Below are 6,000 nucleotides of genomic sequence, written 5' to 3'. Positions count from 1 at the left end.
GTATACATAGACCGACATGTTATCTTAACATGTGCTTATTGAGTTATCCGATAATGACCCAATTTGTTATCATGTCTACCCAAAAACCTGTTAATTTCGTGTCGTGTTGGGTTAACGGGTCGTGTCAGAAATTATCATGCCTAGTATTTATAGAAATTTTTTTTTTTTAACTTTTTCTGTATTTTTAAACAATTTTTATAATTTTTTTATAAAATTTTATTAAGTTAATTAATCTGAACAGTTGGATTTCAAAAAGATTGAAATCCAACAGCCCAAAATTAGACACTTGACCAACGGTAAGATTTCTGATATATATATATATATATATATATTTTAGGCTAAAAAACTTGGATTGTTGATCTGGAAATCTAAAAGTCCAGATTTTGCACATTAATAGCCGTTGGATTTGAATTTCAAAAAGTTTTTTACCACTGGAAATCCAACGTTGCGTCTAGCCCACATCCGCTTAGTGTGCCTGCCAGTAAGGGACCCCACTCTACACATTGTCGAGTAACTCGTGCCCACTAGCCTGATGCAAAAAAAAAAAAAAAAATTAGGGCAAGTGGTTGACGTCATGCTGGCGTCAGCTCAGCTGGGTATTGGGTGAGTGGATTTTCAGCTGGCTTACTTGGTGGGCTCCCCCGAAGCCCAGTTAATAAGTTGGAGTGGAGTGGGTTGAAGAAGATTGCAACACTTTTTCCATGTGATTTTGGTCATCTTATACTAAGTCAAATGACCATTTAAATTTTGTGATTTGTAGCAATGTAGGAGATTGCCACCCATGATTTTAGAAAGATTGCTACAAATTTTCCATGTGATTTTATCTTATTCTTAGTCAAATCAGGAACCTTCGATAAAATTATTATGTGTTGGTGAAGATAGTTGAAGTTCCACTATAAAAACCCTCATTACTTGTGGGGGGGTTTTTAAGCCTAACATGTGGACAACACAACTTGGGTGACATGGAGCACATGTGACCGTTGGGCTTCACACGTGGGACAACCTGCTTTGATACCATGAAGACAGTTAAGGTTCCGCCATCAAACCAATTGGAAATATGGGGAGTTGCCCAACCTCTTATAAGTCCATGCAAGGTCCCACCTCTCATCAATATGTGAGATTCGTTCTCAACATTTGGATCATTACAGACTGATTCTTCTTTAGATCCGCTAATTGTTCTCCATTAGTTATTATTTCTTTTTACAGTTTTAGGGTTTGGTTATGCTAAATTTTTTTATACAACAATATAATACTATACTGTGTTGGGTCTAATTAGTGGCGCCGTTGTCGGGGATTGTTTTAATTAATTTGTGTTTATCTTATTCTTAGTTAATTATTATTGAACATACATATATTTTTTTTAATTGATTGCTAATTTTATTTTTCAGGTTGGTCTGTTGATTTTGGGAGAAATTCAACAATGGGGTGGGAACTACCACCACTAGGAGGACCACCTTTATGGGTTTCTTTCGCAAAACATGGTTTCTATGGATTTATACCTATAGTTTGTGCCCCTTCGTGTTCAAATACCCAAGAAATTTTGCAATGCCTTGATAGAAAATAGTTTCTAGACTATGTGAAGGTGCATATTAATAACTCACACAGGCGTTGGGACGATCCCACTTTTGATTACTGCGCTCCAGATTTGAAAAAGCATCATAGTTTTAGATGGGCAGGTACTCAACAACCTTTTGAGCAGCCTAATGTGCCACAAGATTAGGAGGAATGCTGTGTAATTCAAACATCCCTATGTGCAATGAGTTATGACTATATGCAGGAAGACGCCAGAATTGAAGAATCACCAAGCGATGACCCTAGCCCAATGGAGGAAGTTACTGATCCTGCAATTTCAATAGAATTTGCCACTACCTAAGTCTATATACCACACATCCTTTTTCAAGAGGCTGCAATGCAACCCATAAAAATGCAGGAAAGCTTTGAAACTGACAGTGCACCAGCAAAGCACTACTACAAAACCATTTATTAGTGTCGCTATGATAACCGACAAGAAACGTATATTACTGTGGGATTTTAAGCAAAATCCAACAGAAAATGAATGCAGTGGCAGATATAATAAGCGACAGAATTGCCAGCGTCAGGAAATGAATTTTTTGATAGAAAATACTCTAAAACCGACAGAAATTGTGTCGAATATATATTTATAATAAATAAATAAGAGAATTTCTGTCAGATAAAACCGACAGAAAATACTAAAACCGCCAGAACTTCTGTCGGCTATAACCGACAGAAAGTTTATTAATAAGAATAAATAAAAGAATTCTTGTCGGCTAAAACCGACAGCAATTATAGTAATACTATAAAAAAATATAATCCACTTTCTGCATTTTCCATATCCCTTGCATTCACCATCCCAAACCTCGCCAGAGCTCAATCTCGAAAACCTCAGGGCCCTTAAAGTCTTAGGCAAGGGAGCAATGGGCACCATTTTCTTAGTCCACGACCCGTCATCCGACCCCTCCGCCCGTCGCTCGTTCGCTCTCAAAGTTGTCGACAAGTCCGCCCATCGCTCCATGCTAGACGCCGAGTGCCGCGCCTGTTGGGAAATCCAGGTCTTAACCAGACTATCCAACCTAAACCCTCACCCGTTTCTACCCTGGTTCATGGGGTCGTTCGAGTCCGATGAGTTCATGGGATGGGTTGTCCCTTACTACGCCGTATTTGAGGTGACTCGAGCAGCATCAACACCATAATGTTGTGCTAACCGTTTTGAGCGACGACAACCGCTCGTAGCACCACCACCAACATCATCCAACCCACTAAAACAAACAAGACAAAATTATTCAAATTTTTCAATCACCTCTTGGCCAAGTAACTACTAACTACTAACAAATTTTAGCAAGTTTAAATTCGTACCCACAGTTCCCCAAAATCAACGACTTGTGACCTGTAAGTTTGTAACTGAAATCACACATTCCACTTTTCGGGAAAGTCAGAAAAAACATGGACACTTGAAAGCAATAAAAAATGGATACTATACTTCCATGAATGAAGCCAAACAAACACTACCTAGAAGAACCTAGAAGAACAACCTGATTAATAGATATTATATTAGATACAACAAGCTCACTAATACCAAACATCATACTACTGACAACTAAAACAGACACACAAAACACGTTTACAATATTCCCCGCAACCAAACAAACACTTCCTCCTCATCCTCCTCCTCTCAATAAAAGTGAGTGTGAAAGCAAAGCAAGCATACCTTAGGTTTTAAATCAGGAGTCATCAGAGGTGATTGATCCAAGGCAACAACGTCGTTGCTGTGTCAAAGGTCAAGAACGGTGTTAACCGAGTGGCAATTCTTGGAGACGAAATAAGGGAAGGTGCGATGGCCGGAGGCGGCTCTGAATTTCCTGCAAGTACGCTTTGATTTACCGCACAAGCCGACGAAATCGACGACGAAGAATCCATTCTGGAACGGCTGGGTGGCGGGGGAGTGGCCATTCCTGGAGCAGTGAAGAAGCTGAGCATTCGGCGTCACCGACTGCAGAGCCATTGTTGGAAGCAGGCGCAGAGAGAGAAAACGATGAGAGAGAGAGACATGAGTGGGGGGGTGAGTTTTAGAGAGAAAAAGTGTGATGAGAGAGAAGGAGGAGTTTGTGGATAGTGAGAAGGGGATGGGATAAATGGGCGAGGCTCGAAGCAAAACCAACCACCCGCGTCTCACTTCACCTCACCTAGACTGATCAGAAGGATTAGACTACAGAAAACTTTCATTACTGTCGGTTATAACTGACAGAAAATTTTCATTACTGTCGGTTATAACCGACAGAAACAAAATGGCGGCATAAATCCCCCCAAAATTCCCTTTGAAAATTTTAAACTTTCCCCCAAAATTTTAAATTCCCCCCCCCCCCCCCCACCAAAAAAAAAATTGTTACGATTTTAATTGTTTGGTTTAATAAATAAATAAATAATATGTATTTAAATAGAATATATTTTTAAAAATTAAATAATTGTTTGGTTTAATAGATAATTTTTACACTTTTGATTTAATAGATAATAATAACGAAACAAAAAGAGAATTGTACAATGAAAATTTCATCACACAAACTAAATATTGTTTAATCAATACTTGAAAAACATGAATAAAAATTGAGCACAAATTACTTTTTCCACTTCAAAATTTAGGCAAATTTAACAGAGATATGCATTCTACGAAACTAGTTTTCATGATCTAACCGTCAAACTTATTTGTAGATACTACAAGATCGCATACGTAAAAAATCATAAAAGACAAACATTCAGCGATTACGTAACGGAACAAAAGTTTTCGACGGTTATAAACGAAAATTCACAATTTAACAGTTATTTTAGCTTCGATTGTAATGATTTTTTACAGTTACACTCCTCGACCCTATAAGAATGTAATGAATAAATTTGATCTTCAATTTAAAATATTTACAATAGTGGATACCACAAAATCTTATTTTATACTTGATGGGGAAGTATAACATTAACTCTAAGTGTTTGTTTAATCTACCGTTTTGACTCGATAGGCATTCTACGAAACTTTTTTCAATGATCAAACCATCAAACTTATTTGTACACACTCCGAGATTGCATAATAAAAAAAACGTAAAAAACAAACATTCAGAGATTACATAACGGAACAAAAGTTTTCGACGGTTATAAACGAAAATTCACAATTTAACGGTTATTTTAGCTCCAATTTTAATGATTTTTTACAGCTACACTCCTCGACCCTATAAGAATGCAATGAATAAATTTGATCTTCAATTTAAAATATTTACATTAGTGGATACCACAAAAATCTTATTGTATATTTAATGGAGTATAACATTAACTCTTAAGTGTTTATTTAATCTACCATTGTGACGCGATACACATTCTACGAAAACTTTTTTCAATGATCTAACCGTCAAACTTGTTTGTACACACTCCAAGATCACATATGTAAAAAATCACAAAAAAAAAAAAAACATTCAGGGTTAGGTAACAAAACAAAAGTTTTCAACGGTTATAAACGAAAAATCACAATTTAACAGTTATTTTAGCTCCAATTTTGATGATTTTTTACAGCTACACTCCTTGACCCTATAAGAATGTATTGAACGAATTCGATCTTCAATTTAAAATATTTACACTAGTGGATACCACAAAATCTTATTTTATACTTGATGGGGAAGTATAACATTAACTCTAAGGGTTGGTTTAATCTACCATTTTGATGCGATATGCATTCTACGAAACGTTTTTCAGCTATCCAACCGTCAAACTTGTTTGTACACACTCCAAGATCGCATACGTAAAAAATCACAAAAAACAAACATTCAGAGATTAGGTAACGAAACAAAAGTTTTCGATGGTTATAAACGAAAAATCACAATTTAACGGTTATTTTAGCTTCGATTTTGATGATTTTTTGTAGCTACACTCCTCAATCCTATAAGAATGCAATGAATGAATTCGATCTTCAATTTAAAATATTTACACTAGTGGATAAATCTTATTTTATACTTAATGGAAGTATAACATTAACTCTTATGTGTTTGTTAAATCTATCAATTTGATAGGATATGTATTCTACGAAACTAGTTTCAACGCTCTAACCGTCAAATATGTTTGTATATACTCCGAGATAGTATGTGGAAAAAATCACAAAAAAAAAAAAAAAAAAAACACATTCAGAGATTATTTTGTCGACCGTCCAAAATTTTCTTTGTTTGTGTCGGTTATATCCGACTGGGCCATGAGTGAAAAATAATATTTAAAACATTTGTTTATTTATTTTTAATTAATATAACATTTTAAAATAATAAAATCAGACATGATAGAGTACACCAGATGTTCATGTGTGTTTATGTGCCAGACAATGTGCTTTGTGACGCATTAAAAAAATTGTTTGAATTTCTTTGTATCTTGTCGATTGCCTGTGAGGGAGCATAATCCTTATTACAAAAATGATAAAGTTTCAGATTGTAGTCTGTTGTTATTATTCTCTCAGAAAATTTA

At 35.6% G+C, this 6,000-nt stretch overlaps 1 long non-coding RNA gene across 1 annotated transcript; it reads right to left on the bottom strand.

Moving 5' to 3' along the window:
* Positions 1-2,134: 2,134 nt before the first annotated feature.
* LOC148691224 (uncharacterized) lies at positions 2,135-3,621 on the bottom strand. Its single transcript, XR_015955955.1, has 2 exons — positions 2,875-3,621; positions 2,135-2,777 (listed from the first exon to the last, which is right to left on the bottom strand). It is a non-coding gene; the product is annotated as an uncharacterized LOC148691224 (long non-coding RNA).
* Positions 3,622-6,000: the final 2,379 nt, after the last annotated feature.

The sequence above is a fragment of the Pyrus communis genome, chromosome 14, assembly GCF_041283825.1.
Source record: "Pyrus communis isolate YQ-2024b chromosome 14, ASM4128382v1, whole genome shotgun sequence".
NCBI classification, from domain to species: Eukaryota; Viridiplantae; Streptophyta; class Magnoliopsida; order Rosales; family Rosaceae; genus Pyrus; species Pyrus communis.
This window is presented reverse-complemented; position numbering and strand designations above follow the sequence as displayed.